The sequence below is a fragment of the Rhinopithecus bieti genome, unplaced genomic scaffold (genome assembly GCF_001698545.2).
Source record: "Rhinopithecus bieti isolate Rb0 unplaced genomic scaffold, ASM169854v2 scaffold_5002, whole genome shotgun sequence".
Classification (NCBI taxonomy): domain Eukaryota; kingdom Metazoa; phylum Chordata; class Mammalia; order Primates; family Cercopithecidae; genus Rhinopithecus; species Rhinopithecus bieti.
This window is the reverse complement of record NW_016804830.1, coordinates 553,035-570,893: the sequence shown is the minus strand read 5'-3', so window position 1 is coordinate 570,893 and position 17,859 is coordinate 553,035.

The window sequence follows — 17,859 nt, the reverse complement described above, 5'->3', positions numbered from 1 at the left end:
AGCTCTGCCTCCTAGGTTTGCACCATTCTCCTGCCTCAGCCTCCCGAGTAGCTGGGACTACAGGCGCCCGCCACCTTGCCCAGCTAGATTTTGTATTTTAGTAGAGACGGGGTTTCACTGTGTTAGCCAGGATGGTCTCGATCTCCTGACCTCGTGATCCGCCCGTCTCGGCCTCCCAAAGTGCTGGGATTACAGGCTTGAGCCACTGCGCCCGGCCACTGTTTTTATTCTTAAGAAAAATATCTGCTTCCAACATTTCAGAGTGTTAATGTTTTCATATAAATAATTAATATATAAATTGATAGGAACATTCTAAGAGTCAAGATGGGGTGAAGTGAGGAGAACAAACAACAAACAGGCAAAGGATTAATGCAACACAAAGATTTGAAAATAAACATATGTTGAAAAGGACAACCTCACTACAATGAAAGAAACACAAACATAATATGATACACTGTTTGGACTTCCAGCTAAACATGAAAGATTGAACACGTGTGTTTATTTCCTCTCACTTCCAAATCTTCACTAAAATGAAAACAAAGAATATAAGAAAGGCATAAACTCATAAGAACCCCAAGAAGAGGAAAGGAGACTGCCACATATAAAAGACATCAACCATTTCTATAAGACAGAAGGCAGATGGGGGAGTGGTAACTGGCCAGGGATGCCAAGGACTAAGGGGCTGCAGAAAGAGGACTGTCAGAAAGTTTGTAGACTCACCCGCAATACCCAAAGTCACTGGAACTAGAGGGCACTCAGGCGCAGGAATGGACAGAAAAGCCCCAGAAGCAGATCAAGTTTCACGTGCTGGAGAGAAGGATATAGGGAGTGGGTCATGGTGGGATTCGAGGCTGAGGAAGAGGGTGCCAGATGTTTGGTTCCAGCAGTGTAGCAGTCTGGATAACCAGCATGCATGCCCATGACAAAGACCTAGAAAGGCAAGCATCCTTTAAATGCAAAACTGAGCTTTAAGCCAATTCACTGTGAGCCAGGCACAAAGGATCTGGAGCAGGAAGCACTTGAATTGACACTACAGCAGCCACATGATTTTGCCAGCATTGGGAACCCAAGCCCATAGGGTTAATGCTCATGTGGGACCCAGTGGCTGGGCATTTGACCTTCTGAAGAAGGATGTTGGAACTGAGATCTTTGCATAGAAGCTTGACTTTCAAATGATTACACTTTGATGAAAGAGTAGAACAGAAAATGTACAGTCCTGGTCCAGGAAGATGACAAAGAAGTCAGTCTGACCCCACTTAGACAAGGAGTTCTCATCTGGCAATTTATAACAATGGACCAACTCTTCATGCAGATTTGGTCTTTGACTTTATGCTAGCTTCTTGATACAGGAAGAAATAACTTGATAATGTTTTATTTTAAAATAGTTCTGGATTAGCGATACATTTGGGACTCATAAGCAAATGCAAAATGTCTTAGAAAAATACATTCTCATCTAAGCGTGCTCAGGATTCTAGAGATAAAACTCTGTTGAAGATAAGATTGCAATCCAAAATTCAAAACCACAAAGAACAACTTAGGTGGTAAAAGGAGGAAGAAAGGGAAAGATCACCTCAAAAGTCGGGAGAATGATTTTCTTCGGAAGAGGAGGGGTTGTGCCTGGTAAATGAAGAGGATGCTGGCTGCTGGAAATATTCTATTTCTTGACATGATTGAAGGTATAGAGAAGAAATTGAAAGCATAAAAGGTCACTAAGAAAACATGAGGGTAGATTTGAGCACCCCAAATTCTAGAAATGGAATATGTAGATATTAAAGTTAAAAATTTACGGAGAGCTTAAACAGTACCGTTGACCCTTGAACAACATGGTTTGAACTTCATGGGGTCACTTATAGTGAGATTTTTTTCAACCAAAGGCACATGGAAAATACAGTATTCACATATTTCAAAAACGTGTTTATACAGAGGGCCAACTTTTCACTTAAGTCAGTTCCACAGGACTGACTGCAAGACTTGAGAATGCACAGATTTTGGTATTCGCAGGGGGGTCCTGGAACCAATCCCCTGCAGATACCAAAGGACAATTCTATATTAGACATAGCCAAAGAATTAGTGAACTAAAACACAAATCTTAAGAAATGACTTATAGTGCAACACAGAATATAAAGAGATGGAAAATATTAGAAATTAAGAGACATAGAGACTGGAATGAAAATGTTCAACATATATCTCACGGTAGTTAAAGAAGGAGAGAACAGAGAGACTAGAGAAGTAGCAATACTCCAAGAGACAGTGACTGGGAATTTTTCAGAATTGGAAATCCTCCTGTTTGGGACCATGAAGAATCACAAGTAGGATATGTAAAACTAAATGCACATCTAGCAATATTGTTATGAAGTTTCAGAGACGCAACAGCAAAGATCTAAACAACCAGAGATAAAACATACAGAAGACCTACAAAAGAACATTTGTACTGACTTCAGACTTCTCAAAAGCAACTATAGACCCCAGAAAATAGTGGAAGAATATATCTAAAATTCTGAGAGAAAATAACTGTCAGCTTTAATTTTATGTATAGCTAAACCAGTTTTGCTTGTTTGAGATGGGGTCTTGCTCTGTCACCCAGGGTGGAGTACAGTGGCTTGATCTTGGTTCACTGCAACCTCCAACTCCCAGGTTCAAGTGATTCTCATCCCTCAGCCCTCTGAGTAATTGGGATTATAGGTGGGCAGCACCATGCCCAGCTAACTTTTTTTTTTTTTTTGTATTTTTAGTAGAGATGGGTTTTCAATATGTTGGCTAGGCTGGTCTTGACCTCCTGTCACCTCCAGTGATCCACCAGCCTCAGCCTCCCAAAGTGCTGGGGTTACATGCGTGAGCCACCATGCCTGGCCCTAAACCAATTTTTCAAGAGTGAGGGTGAAATAAAGACATCTTCAGATGTAAAGAGATTGAAAGTTTTTCACTACAGAGGTTTGCTGAAAGTAAACTTACTATGGAGTAAATACAAGAAAGCATAGTAAAAACACAGTTTAAAAAAAACATGGGGTTGGGCTCAGTGGCTCACGCCTGTAATCCCAGCACTTTGGGAGGCTGAGGTGGGCGGATCACCTGAGGTCAGGAGTTCAAGATCAGCATGGCCAACATGGTGAAAGCCCGTCTCTACCAAAAATACAAAAAGTTGGCTGGTATGGTGGCGGGTGCCTGTGGTGCCAGCTACTCTGGAGGTTGAGGCAGGAGAATTGCTTGAACCCAGAAGGTGGAGGTTGTAGTGAGCCAAGATCGTGCTACTGCACTCTAGCCTGGGCAACAGAGCAAGACCCTATCTCAAAACAAACAAACAAACAAACAAAAATGCCAGTACATGTCAGTTAATTGAAACAAGCCTACGCTGTTTTTAAGAAAACCCTAAACATATAATAATAATAATAATAATAATAATAATAATAATAATAACAACAACAAAATAGAATTAAAATATGAACAACAGAATATATAAGTTGGAGAAGAGGTGATAGGAGCTAAAAACAATTCTCAAGGCCTTGTTTCATTCAGGAGGAAAACAGAGACTACTAACTTCAGACTTTATGTTAAATATAGATGCAAAAAAATTAAGAGGACATACTTAAAAAGTCAAAATAGAATGTTGAGCTTCCGAAACAGTAGGCAGAATAAGAGAAAATAGGTTTTTACAAGCCTCAATCATTTCAATAGAAAGTAGAGAAGAAACACAAAGCAGAGTGTGGTAGATTGTATTTTCTGAAAATGGCCACAGCAATATTTCTAACTCTTCTTGTACTTCCAGAACTCCGACACTCCCCATCAAGACTTGGTGGAGTCTATGATGCCTCCCACTGAACCTGGAAGGACTGTGTTACTACCCTGGCAAATGGAACATGGTGGAACTCATGTTGTGTGATTTCTGAGGTTAGATCATAAAAGGCAATACGGCTTCCATTTAGTGTGTGTGCACGCTCTCTCTCTCTCTCAAGATTCTTGCCCTTGGAACTTGGGCACCACGCTGTGAGGAGCCCACCGCCATATGGAAAGCCTACATGTTGTTTGGACCAACAGGTCCAGCTAAGATCTCAGCAGCCAGCCAGCACCTATCACCAGACCTGTAAGTGGGCAAGCCCTGAGGTGATTCCAGCCTTCACGGCTTCCGGATGAGGTGCCAGACATCGTGGAGCTGAGCCCTGTCCCATTCCTGACTCACAGAATCTGTGGGCATAATAAATCGCTATTTTATACCACAAAGTTTTGGGGAAGTTTGTTATGCAGACAAACTGGAATACAGAGTAAATAAAAAGTACAAAATAAAATGGTAGCATTAAATCCAATATATAAATGATCACAAAAATGTCAACGGACTAAACTCACTTGCTAAAACAAAGACTGTCGGAGATTTTTAAGAAGCGTATAAGACTTATAAGAGACATCTCTTAAAACTACTCAGGAGGTTGAGGCAGGAGAATCACCTGAACCCGGGAGGCGGAGATTGCAGTGAACCAAGATTGAGCCACTGCACTCCAGCCTAGGCCACAGAGCAAGACTCTGTCTCAAAAAAAAAAAAAAGAAAGAAAGAACACAGAAAAGTTGAACAAAAAACAATGGAAAAAGATACATAATCTTTGGGTATATTAATCCAAAGAACACTGAGGCTGAAGTATTTTGTTGTATATCAATATAGTTGTTATTATTAAGTACAGAGATGAATACTCCATAACATTAAAAATTATCATTTGCCATGAATATACGATACAACTGACCCTTGAATAATGCGGGGTTAGGGACACCAGCAACCCCACATAGCCAAAAATCCGTGTATAACTTTTGATTCCCCCAAAACTTAACTACTAACAGCCTACTGTTGACCAGAAGCCTTGCCGATAACACAAATAGTTGATTAACACATATTTTGTATGTTATATGTATTAAATACTATATTCTTACATTAAGGTAAGCTAGGGAAAAGAAAATATTACTAAGAAAATCACAAAGAAGACAAAATGTATTTACTATTCCTTAAGTGGAAGTGGATCATCATAAAGGTCTTCATTCTCATCATCTTTGCGTTAAATAGTCTACAGAGGAGGAGGACAAGGAGGGGTGGGTCTTGCTGTCTCAAGGGTGGCAAAAGTGGAAGAAATACAAGTCTACGTGAGCCCACGCGGTTCAAACCTGTGTTATTTAATGCCATCCTAAATTTGCATGAAGCTGATAATATAGCCTTAAGATATATAAAATCAAATTGACAGAATTTCTATGAGAAATTTACATATCTAAAATCATAACGGCAGCTGTAACACAGCTCTCAGCAACTGATAGATTAAGTAGATAAAAATGAATAAGGACAAACGTTTTGAGAAATGCAACCAGCAAGCTTGAGCTGCACCTAACAATTGAAGGATGCACATTCTTTTCAAATACAAATGGTACATCTACAAAATAGACTATGTGCAGGATCCTAAAACAAGCCCTAACAAGGAACTAATATCACACAGGCCATGTACTTGATCCACAGTGTAATTAAGTTAGAAATAACATTTTAAAATCTTTTTTAGAATATCCTACATAGTCATAAACTTAAAAACACACTTCTAAATAATTCACAGGTCAAAGAAGAAATAAAATGGAAATTAGAAAACATTTAGACCTAAAAGATAATAAAAACATGGCATATCAGAACATGTGAAATACAATTACAGTGAGAAATATAGCATTTCAAATGCTTAAACCATAAAAAAGAAATATTCAACAGGTAATGAGGTAAGAGTTCAACTCAAAAGTTGGAAAAGTAAGATAGGATAAACCCAAAGAAGGTGGAAAGGAGAAGATAATAAAGACTTGGCTGGGTGCAGTGGCTCATGCTTGCAATCCCACCACTACCAGAAGCCAAAGGGGGAGACCAGCACTTCCAGAAGCCAAAGCTCTCTGGACCAGAGCTTGAGACCAGTTGGGGAAACATAGTAAGTCTCTGTGTCTACAAAAATCTTAAAATGAGCCAGGTGTGATGGCACACGCCTGTAGTCTCAGCTACTCAGGAGGCTGAGCTAGGAGGGTTGCTTTCAGGAATCTGAGTCTGCAGTGAGCTATGATCATGCCACTGCACTCCAGCCTAGGTGACAGAGCAAGATTCTAATTTACAAAATAAATAAATAAATAAAGGCAGAAATTTATTTTTTTTAATTTAGTGAAATAGAAAATGTTTTAAGAGAGAAGCTCAGTAAAACCAGAATCTGGCCCTTTTGACAGACTAATAAAATAGACAAATCTCTGGCAGGATTGGTGAGAGAGAGAATACAAATAAACAGTATTAAGATGCAAAAAGGAGATATAAATCCAGCTACAGGAGATAATTTTTAAAATCATGAGATTAATATGAATATCTTTTATAAATACACTAAGAACCATCGATAAAATGCACAGCTTTCTAGGAGAAAAAAAGCCCAGTAAAACTTAGAAGAAATTTAAAAATCAGAATGGGCCTATAATTATTAAACAAAGTAAATAAGTAATTAAAATTTGCCTACATCAGCAAAATAACTATAACTAACAAAACATCAGTCCCAGGTGATTTTACAGGGAAGTTGTGCCAACTATCCAAGCTTCAGAGAATCCCAGTCTTATACAAAATGTTCTAAACCAGGGTTTCTCAAACTTACATATGCAATCAAATCACCTAAACCTTATTCAAACGATGATTCAGTGGATCTAGGGTGGAGCTTGAGATTCTGCATTTCCAACAAGCTCCCAGGTTATGCCAGATACAAAGACTTCTGTAAGTCAATAAGCTAAAGCTAAACAACCCAACAGAAAACTGGGAAAAAGTTATATATATTCAGTCTGCAGAAGAAACTTAAATGCCAAAATAGAAAGAAAGCCCTACTTGCTTGCTGTTAACAAATCCAAACTAAGAGTGAGGTACTGTTTTCCCCTAACCAAATTAGCAAATCCTGTTTGCTGACAAGATGGACTACTGGCAAGCATGTGAAACAAGAAAACCTTCTAAGGGTAGGTGGAATGATAAATTGATACATCTATTCTAGAGATCAATTTCCCAACCTCTAGTGAAGCTGAAGAGTAGACAGGCCATGACATAGATACAGTGTACTTACCTAAAGAAATTGTGGCACATGTGCTCAGGGAGAAAAGTGTAAGGACGTTCAGGCTGCTCTGTATGTTACAGTGAGAAATTGGAAATAATCTAAATCTCCATCAGCAGAAGAATGATTGAAATACTATACAGCAGTAAAACTGTTATATATATATATATATAACATGGATAGATCCCCAACAAATGTCTTTTAAAAAGCAACTTGACAATCAATATCTATACTTTGATACCTTTATGTGAAAACACAACACATGTAAGGCAATCACATATTGTTATCATGTATATATGTAACAAAAGTATAAAAATAGTCATGGAAGTGAAAAATGACAAATTCAGAACAGTGGTTACAACTGGGGATGGTGGAAAATAAGATAGAATAGGGGTGTAGCCGGGTGCACTGGCTCAAGCCTGTAATCCCAGCACTTTGGGAGGCCGAGACGGGCGGATCACGAGGTCAGGAGATTGAGACTATCCTAGTTAACATGGTGAAACCCCGTCTCTACTAAAAATACAAAAAAACTAGCCGGGCGAGGTGGTGGGCGCCTGTAGTCCCAGCTACTCCAGGCTGAGACAGGAGAATGGTGTAAACCTGGGAGGCAGAGCTTGCAGTGAGCTGAGATCCGGCCACAGCACTCCAGCCTGGGCGACAGAGCGAGACTCCGTCCCCCCCCCCCCCCCCCCAAAAAAAAAAAAAAAGAATAGGGATGTAAGTCAACTGAGTCTATTAGTTTATTTCTTTAAAAAAGAAAAAAAAAGATGGGACTAAATACTGCATGTTTCTCACACTTTGTGTGATAGGAACACAAAGAGGGAACCACACACAATGGGGCCTATTGAAGGGTGGAGGGTTGGAGGAGGGAGAAGATCAGGAAAAATGACTAATGGGTACTAGGTTTAAGACCTGGGTGATGAAATAATCTGTACCACAAACCCCCATGACACAACTTTACCTGAGTAACAAATCTGCACATGTACCCTTGAACTAAAAGTTAAAAAACAGTAATAAAAATTAAGGCATTAAAAACCTGAAAAAAAAAGTTAGGAAGTAAATGTAGCAAAATATTAAGAATGAATGATTTAACAGAACTGGGGAGATGGGTGTATCAATATTGTGACACTATCTCCCATACTTTCCTGTATATTTACAATAATTTAATAATCATAATAATACAAAAGGCTTACGACTAAGAGAATGAGAAAGGATATATCAGCAAATGAGAGATATCTTGGACTGTCTTGAGATGGTTAAATAGTCACTGATGAAGCTAGGAAAAGTGGGGATGCTACAGAGAATGCAGCCAACCTGCCCGGGGAAGCAAATTTTGATCTCGGATGTTAGGGACGTCAGAGAGTGGGATATTTGGAGCTAGAATCTGAGGAACTGATTGAAAAATCCATTTTCAGGACCAAACAGTAGCTGTCCATTCCCACACTATGTATTAATAGAATTCCAAGTAGCCAAATTTCTACCATTTAGACAAAAACAATTTTTAAAAGTTTTTTCTAAAAAGAAATTGAGTAAGTCTAAAGTAAGAATGCTGCTTTATTCTGACACTCAAGGGTTCACCAGTAAAATGGCTGGCTCACAGCCCAGTCACCCTAAGAAGAAGTCCATTAGTCAACCAGTCCTTCACATGAACACAAAGCTCCCAAGTGGCTTTTATTCCCTTATTCTTATATTTAAAAGGATATCCAATAATTCCAAATATTTAAGATTGCAAGAAAAAACAAAACACACAGGAAAAGTAATCCTGAAACATTATACCAGTAACAGAAGATAATTTAAAAGTAAACATTTAAAATACTCTAATTAGGTCCTCAGATAAATTAAGAGGATTTTGTATACCTATAACAAGAACAGGGTGCTATAAAAAAATCAAAACAAAAAAAGATCTCTTGAAAATATATATATATATATTAAAGATNTTCTGACACTCAAGGGTTCACCAGTAAAATGGCTGGCTCACAGCCCAGTCACCCTAAGAAGAAGTCCATTAGTCAACCAGTCCTTCACATGAACACAAAGCTCCCAAGTGGCTTTTTATTCCCTTATTCTTATATTTAAAAGGATATCCAATAATTCCAAATATTTAAGATTGCAAGAAAAAACAAAAACACACAGGAAAAGTAATCCTGAAACATTATACCAGTAACAGAAGATAATTTAAAAGTAAACATTTAAAATACTCTAATTAGGTCCTCAGATAAATTAAGAGGATTTTGTATACCTATAACAAGAACAGGGTGCTATAAAAAAATCAAAAACAAAAAAAGATCTCTTGAAAATATATATATATATATTAAAGATTTTTATAAATTTTAAAAACTTAATAGAAAGCTAAGAAGATAAGGTCCAAGAAATCTTCCTGAAAGAGAAAATATGAAAGAAAAAATAAAAGACAGAGAGGGTTAATTCAGGTGTCTGTCATCTGATTCAGAGAATCCCAAAAATAAAACAAAGAAAATAGGGGAAAGGAAATTTTCAAAAGTATGAGAAAAGAATTTCCCAAAATTGAATAGAATATTCAGGTGGCATGGTTCTATGGAGTGCTAAAAAAAAAAAAAGAATGAAAAGTCAGAACATCAAGGCTGAAGAAAGAGTGTGGCAAATGGTATACAGGCAGCAGGAGAAAGTGACAGGTCATCTGTAAAGAACTAGTGTCTGATTGGCATCATACTTGTCATCTGTGATGCTGGATGCAAGAAGACATTGGAGCAAACCTTCAAAGATTTAAATGGTGAAAATAATTTTCAACCCAGAAACCTAGAATCCTGTTCCTAAATGTGTACCAAGCAGAACAAATGTACTTTTAGGTACACAAGCACTCAGATAATTTATCTTTCATGTACAATTTCTTAAGAATTTATTTGAAGAGTGCTCCTGAAAAATGGAATAACTTAAGAGAGAAGAAATGGGCTGAGGGAAACATTGGATCCCACCCAGGAAAGCACTAAGGGGCAATCCCTAGACTTTTCGCTGTCTGGTTCATTTATAGAGCAAAGTGTCCAGCTTGGAACAAGTGGACTCAGGTCTCTGGGAACAGTTTTCCAAGCAAAACGAAAAAGAGGCTTATAGAATACCTGATGCAATCGAAAATTAAAAGAAAAACAATGAGGAAATCTATAAAGGCAAATAATGCAAGGCATAGAGAAAGGAATGAGAAACTCTGGGGAAAATAAAAAATTATACAAAAAGGATGTGTAAGTAATTTGATGAGTCAGTAAACAGTATTTTCATAAGCAAAGCAATAGACATCATTTATTGATTTTTACCATAAATGGTGATATTGAAAGAATGAGGGAAAGGGAGTTGGGGGTGGCGTAAGAAAATTAAACACTCAACCTTCATAACAGGGAATCAATAGATAATGCATAAAGTACATAAATTAAGACATATCAGTAAAACATATTACTTAGAGATATGAGAGTGATTGGCAGAATAAATAAATCCAAAAGATGAAAATGGTCGCCCTTGAGGAGCAGGACTGAAATTGTTGGGAAAGGTAGAGCCAAGGACTCCTGTATGTCATAATAAGCCTTTTGGGACATTTGGCTTTTAAATCATTTGGCTTATTTTGATTTTTAAAAGCAGCCTCTGTCAGGTCCTGGCAAGCTTTGAATGCTTCCAAAGAGATTGCACTCTATTCTGCATGCACAGGGAAGCCATGGGAGGTTTTGGAAGCTAGGAGGGACATAATCAGATATAGATCCTGGTACAGTAAATCCCCTCTCCAAATGGGACTTCCAGGGCTGAATATGCTGCACACGTTGTTGGTGTATGCAATGTACAAACTAACCAAATGCTTAGGGCTGCAGCAAAGCAAAGGCACTAATGTTTTTTAAATCTTGTCTTCTACACGTCAAACACAAACCTGTTTTCATGGGAAAAGGTAGACTTTACTTACCTATATTTTATGGTTTACTATTAATTTGTTTTGAGCTACATAGAAGAGCTGGGGGTGGGTACACCATTGTTATTATTATTATTATTATTGCTTATGTTCTTTAAAGTTCGTAGTTCAATTGTGGTTCTAGATGAATTTGAGCCATATTTACCTCTCGTATTCTGGACCCCGGAGTTCTCATAACAAAGCCAAAGATTGTATCGACCTTACCAATAGCTACATATATGGCTCAAGTTGAGATTGTGGTCTGCTGAAACCTCAGATTTATCCCCCACTCACTTCTTGAACTGCTATCAAATCATTATTATCACTATCCTGTTCTTTTAAAATTTATTTTTAAACTCAAGTATGGGATTATAAGCATTACTAGGAAACCACTCCTCATTTCAGTCCTATATTTTAATCTGGTCAGATATTTTGTAGATGTTGACCCCACCATATTTCTGTCCCAACTTTAGGTCATCTATAAATTGAATATACTCGTTTTCTAGATTTTCATTCCAAATCACTGATAGACTTGCTGAACAGGATTGGGTAAAAAGTAGTCTTGTGGCATAGGCCTGAGACTTCCCTAAAGGTCAAGGACATCTAATACGTTTCAACTGCAGAAACCTAATGGCTGGTGGCTACCTAATGGCTATGTGGAGCCCCGTGCTGAGAAGGATTCTGAGCTCCATCTGAATTCAAAGGAAAAGAGAGATGTGATGGATTAGCAATGAATGTCTGTCTAGGGATGGGGGTGAGGATGTCACAAATTGCCATCTCTGCTTCAGAATAGCCCCAAAGCCACTCAACTACATTATTTGCATTTGTTTCTCAATCTTTCAATCCACCAAAGTGCTGTTTTCCAGTCCACATTTCTCCACCTTGTTCATAGGGATGAGACAGGCTTTGTCAATTATACTGCAGAATCAATACACATTATGTCCATAACATTCTCCTTATCTACCAGTCTAGTAACCCCATCAAAGAGGAAAATAAGGTGAGTTTGGAATGCTTCACTCTTGGAGAACCTAAGGCAGAGATCCTAATGACTACTACTTTATTTTCTAAAGTTGGGTACAATATCTTTAGATTGTCTGTCTCCTGCATGTTTTCCTAGCCTCTAGGAGTTGTCCTACCAGTAAGTTTTCAGCACCTGAGAAGTAAGTCATTTTGACCTGGAGATGAAAGCTGGGAGAGAAATTAGTATCTCTTAATATATCCTTACCTATTGATTACCATTTTTTTTGTTGTTGCTGTTGTAGTCATTGTAAAAATAATGCATGCTTATTACAGAAAACCTGGAGACTATGGAAAGATGAAAGGAAGGAAAATCGCCTACCGTCTCGACTTCTTTTCCTTTGCACTATTTTTGAGAGTTTGCATCTGTGTTGTTTTATATAGCTGTGACCATAATGTATGTGCGATTTTGCATTCTGGGTTTTCACATAAGATTATATTCTATGACTTTTTCAGGTCAGTATTAACTTTCATCAACCTAATTTTTAATAGCATAATATCCCATCTAGGGGATGTGTCATAGTTTACTTAACCATTCTGCTACTCTTGGCCACTTAGGACATTTCCATCATTTCCCTCCTTAAAATGCCTAATCTTGAATATATTCATTATTTAATACATGTGGATCAAGTACCAGGCACTGTGCTAGGAGTTGAGATGCAGAGGTAAGCAGAGTCCCCAGGGAATAAACAAATAAGGACAGAGCAGGTGAAGCGGACAACCCTGTGGGCAAGGCAGGGAGGCCTTCAGAGTGGAGGGAGGTGGGCACAGATCATTAAGAGCTTGGGATGCCATGATGAGGAGCTGCTGAAGAACTTTAAGCAGTGGTCAGAAACCCTGTTTGTGAGTTCTAGCTCTGCTCTTACAGGGCAGGTGACCTTAGGCAAATCACTTAATCCCTGGGTCTCATTTTCTTTTTCTGGAAATGAGAGATGCTAACTGATCTGCTACCTGCCTTTCAGGATTGCCATGAGAATCAAAGGGAGATAGTAGATCTGAGTTTTGTCAGCCGGAAAGCACCGTGAAAAATGTGAACCATGGGAGCAGAGGCCAGATACATCCTCGTGGAATTAAACCAAATTCAATTCCTCTGTCATCTTTTTTTTTTTTTTTTTTTGGTAAGTGGAGTCCCCCCCTTTTTGTCAGGCTGGATTGCAGTGGCGTGATCTTGGCTCACTGCAAGCTCCACCTCCTGGGTTCACACCATTCTCCTGCCTCAGCCTCCCGAGTAGCTGGGGCTACAGGCGCCCACCACCACACCCGGCTAATTTTTTGTATTTTCAGTAGAGACAGGGTTTCACCATGTTAGCCAGGATGGTCTCGATCTCCTGACCTCATGATCCACCTGCCTCAGCCTCTCAAAGTGCTGGGATTACAGGCATGAACCACCACACCCTGCCCCTCTGTCGTTCTCTTTCTCAGCAACCTAGTTGGGAGTCGGGGAGAGGCAGTAGTGAGGACAGGGTGAAGTGGGGAGTGCCTTTCTCTCCTGGGAAACTCCAGAACAATGAGAAGTTTTGGAAAAGCAAGGCAAGAAGATGGAGGACCTGCTTATGTGACAGCCAGTTGTCTCTCTGCCCCAATGGATCAATCCTATGTAACACATATACTCATGCACCACACACGCGCGCGTGCACACACACACACACACACACTCACCTTGGAAACTTGTTTGAAAAGCACTTGTTACCCCACAGGGCTTTTTACAGGCATTATCTCATTTGATCCCCACCATCACTGTGAGAGAAGAATAAATGGGATATTATTAGTATTCCCATTTCACAGACAAGAAAACAGAGGCTGGGAGCATTAAAATACCCTGCTCAAGAGCAGTTAAGGAGAAGCCAGTCTCTGACCGGATGCCCCGGGCTTTTTTCTGGGCACGCAGGACTTAAAAACAGGCGGCCTCAACTTGGGATAAAAGGATCTCAAGAGCTGAACCGCAGCCCCAGGGCAGCACCTTTCCCCCAGGATCCTCTTCCAGTTTCTCAGCCACCTTCCCTACTGCATGAGGACTCAGAAAAGATTTTCCAGTGTGAAACTGCCTGTGGACGCCTGAGAAGACTTGCCCCAACACTAGAAACCACAGTTTCCCCCTTCCTCCGGAATGGGCCTTAAACAGCCCTGGTCTTAGCTGATGAAAGGGAAACCTTAGGATATCTGATGTGTTGCAACACTGTAACAGCCTCCAAATTGTCTTGGCAAGACCAAACCCCAGGGCTAGGAAGGTAATTCCATCCTGAGGAATGTCTTTTGTTTCTTTGTTCTGTTTTTCACTTCTAATTTGAGGCAACAGGATAAATAAGCAAACAAAAGTGCTCATGCAAATCTCTCAGAGTCTTAGGGGAAGGGGAAGCCTTAGGCTCTGACATTCTCAGCATTTTTGTTTCTAAGCTTTTGGAAGCGACAATTGCCCATTGAGGAGACGTGGGCTGCAGATGCCAGAAAGACTAGATTGTCTTGTCCAGAGCAGAGCTATTCTTGTGGGTCTGAATTTTGGACATTGGTATTAGGGTGTTAGTGAGGTGCTCCTGCTCACTCCTGCCTGCACCGCCTGCACTCCGATTGTCTCCAGGATTAGGTGAGAGCTGCGGGTCCATGGGTTCTCCCCCCTCCCCACAGCTGCCTTGGGAAGGGCACCTACATACACCAAAAGCTCTAGAGTCCTGTTCAAGGCCCTACATTCAAATCCTCTCTTTGCTCCTGTTAAGCTGTGGAGTATTAGAAAAATTGCTGTAACCCTCTGTGTTTCTGCTTCTGTAAAGAAAACTATCTCTTTGTAATGACCAGATCCATCTTTTGGGGGACTACCTGGGCTCTTGTCATAGAGTTAACCTGTGAGGGATGCCTTTAAGAGGGTGGAATCTCACCAGGATGGGATGAGTAGTGCTACTAGCAGAGAAAAGGAGGGTCTTCCCACAAGAAACCTGCAATCCTGAGCAAGACCTGGGTGCATGAGATGGCCGTGGACATTGAGGATTGTAAGTGTCTTTATCTGGCTTCTGCTAGATGGATGCTAAAATGATATCTGACCCATGGAAGAAAATCCAGAGACATGGAACTCTTGGGACCAATGGGGTTGGGATGGGTCCTTCCAGCCCTGGTGGGCCATTCACAGTGGGTAAACCAGATGGCCCAGCTGCATCACATTCTGCATTTTTCCCTCTTTGTCATCTCCTAGTTTCTTGTAAACTATTATTTGAACCAAGTTCCAACTTTGCTTTCTCCGTGCCATGGGGAAAAACAATCATATAGAAAAATCTCAAAGGAAAGAGGACTGTTAGACACAGAGACAAGACACATGGGCCATCCACTCCCTCATATCAAGAAAATCCTTTTAAATAGCTACTGTGGGGGTTCTTGTCTTATTTTTATTAAAGAAAGGTGGCATTCCTTTACAGTAATAAAATGTTATAAAAAGTTCATTTAGAATGATTTGCTCCTTGAACAAAGGAAGGGTGGGCAGTAGAGAGCCCAGGGGTGAGAGGTCCTCGAAATACACTGTTTTTTAAAATTTTATGTTATCTTCTATGGAGTATCAATATATAAAACTGATAAAAGTGGAGGAGCTCTGTTTGAAGAGGAAGATGAGGAAAAGTCTTTTCCAGTTGGATGCTTTTTATTCCTACTTCATCCCAAACTGTCCACTGCAGCACTTCCTCAGTAATCTTAAGGATCCCTGACAGGTACTTGACAAGCATTGCTTTTATTCAAATTCTCCACTTACAAATAAGAAAGACTAAGTTTGAGGAAGTGAGGTGTCCCACCCAAGACACACAACTGGTTAATGGAAGAAGTGGGACTCCAGACCAAGGGATCCAAAGTAGAGCTTCCCAAAAGGTGTGCCATGCCACACTCATGTGCTGCCATTGGTCTCAAAGCTCTGCAGACACACAGGTGGGGACTGGGACTCTTGGGAATTCCCTTGCCAATGTTCCTTGGAGGATAGATGGAGTGGAGTGGGATATGATGGTGTGTCCTATGGTCCTCACTGGGAATGACTCTGCACAACTCCATCACACTCCGCTGCACTGTGAGGTACCAAACACGGCTTAGGAGATGCTCCACCAGCTGGATGTTTGCTTGAATTCTCAGCTCAGAACAGGCCACTGTCCTTTAGGGCAAGGGGCCCATTGTGCTGCTGGAGGACTTTTGGTTCTAAGTGCCCAGGTGGTATGACACAGATCCCAAGGTACTGCCAGGCAGGGGTGGGATAGGGAGGCTCAGTGGAGTTTCTGGAAGATGCAGCTCCAGATAGGGTCCAACTATCTATCTTTGCAAATATCAAATGCTTGTAGACATTTACAGCTCCTGTGCTCTTTTAGCAGCATCTAAGCTAGCTGTAGGTTGACTGCTGTAACAATGCACATACCTGCTACAAATTAGAGATTCCGCATTATTTTGAAATATTTAAAATGAAAAAGTTTGGTAGCATTCAAATCCATTAGCATTATCACAAGATATTTTTAAATTACATTTGTCAATGAAAAAAAAAGGAAGACCTCTGGGAATCTTTAAATATAATTTCAACTGCTGTAATTTTTGAATGTGCTGCCGACTTTTGCTCATAAAGTTACTTGTCAATGAGATGTTTAAGAATTTAAAGAGATCAGTACTGAAAACAAGAATTATTAGGTTGGTGCTAAAGTGATTGCAGTTTTTTCCATGGAAAGTAACAGTAAAAACTAAGATAGCTTTGCACCAACTTAATACGTGGAAGCATTTCAAACATAAAACCAGATATAACAAGCTATGTTCATGGAAACAATATTGTTAGCATTGAAAACTGAAAACTATTTTCTAATGTCTAATATCTAAATTCTGTGCAAATTTAAATTTTAATATTATCCCTAATACCTTGTGTTTTGATTCCTTCCTTCCACAAATATGAGTTGAGAGTAGGTCAGGCAATATTCTAGCTCCAGGAGGTATATCACTGAACAAACAGACAAAAACTACTAAAAAGCTGACAGTCTAGTAGAGAAAAGCCAAGAATAAATAATATCATAAATATAGCAAGTCAGGAGATGACTACTATGGAAAAAAATTGAGAAGACTAAAATAGATTGATATGGTTTGGATTTGTGTCCCCGCCCAAATCTTATGTCAAATTGTAATCCACAGTGTTAGAAGAGGGACCTGGTGGGAGGTGATTGGATCACTGGGGCAGATTTTTCTCTTGCTGTTCTCATGATAATGAGTGAGTACTTCGAAGATGTGGTTGTTTAAAAGTGTATAGCACCTCCCCCCTCTCTCTTTTCCTCCTAATCTGGCCCTGTAAAGACATTACAGCTTCCCCTTCACCTTTTGCCTTGATTAAGTTTCCTGAGGCCTCCCCAACCATGCTACCTGTACAGCCTATGGAACCATGAGCCAATTAAACTTCCTTTCTTTATAAATTACCCAGTCTCAGGTATTTATTTATAGTAGCATGAGAAGAACTAATACATATATTGATAAAATAAGGTGGTCAGGGCAGGCCTTGCTGAGATGGCAACACTGAGCAAGGATTTGAAGATGGTGAGGAAGTAAGCCATGCAGACATCTGGGGAAGAGAACTTAGACAGGGGATAGAGAGCATGTGCAAAGGCCCTGAGGCACAGCAAGCTTGACCTGTTCAGAGAACAGGAAGGAGGCCTCTCTGGCTGGAAAGAAGAGAGCATAGCAGACTGTAGTAGAAGATGAAGTCAGGGAGGTAACAGATACTGGATTGCGAGGGGGCTTGCTGACATTTTAAGAACGTTGCTCTTGACTCTGAGTGAACTGGAGAGCCCTGTGGGATTTAAAGTAGGAGAATGGTGTCTTATTTATGCTTAGTAAGGAGCCCTCTGGCCATTGTTTTGAGCTTCTGTTAGGAGATGGACACTAAAATGATAC